At 45.3% G+C, this 214-nt stretch overlaps 1 protein-coding gene across 1 annotated transcript in view; it reads left to right on the top strand.

Annotated features, from left to right (window-relative positions):
- CTNNA3 (catenin (cadherin-associated protein), alpha 3) overlaps positions 1-214 on the top strand; it is a 1923005-nt gene that overhangs the window by 1880087 nt on the left and 42704 nt on the right. The window lies entirely within an intron of this gene.

Raw genomic sequence — 214 nt, 5'->3', positions numbered from 1 at the left:
CAAGGGACTCTCAAGAGTCTTCTCCAACACCACAGTTCAAAAGCATCAATTCTTCAGCGCTCAGCCTTCTTCACAGTCCAACTCTCACATCCATACCTGACCACAGGAAAGCCCAGAGCTTTGACTAGACGAACCTTTGTTGGCAAAGTAATGTCTCTGCTTTTGAATATGCTATCTAGGTTGCTCATACTTTCCTTCCAAGGAGTAAGCGTCT

Source organism: Bison bison, unplaced genomic scaffold, assembly GCF_000754665.1.
Source record: "Bison bison bison isolate TAMUID 2011002044 unplaced genomic scaffold, Bison_UMD1.0 scf7180017864309, whole genome shotgun sequence".
NCBI lineage: Eukaryota > Metazoa > Chordata > Mammalia > Artiodactyla > Bovidae > Bison > Bison bison.
This window is presented reverse-complemented; position numbering and strand designations above follow the sequence as displayed.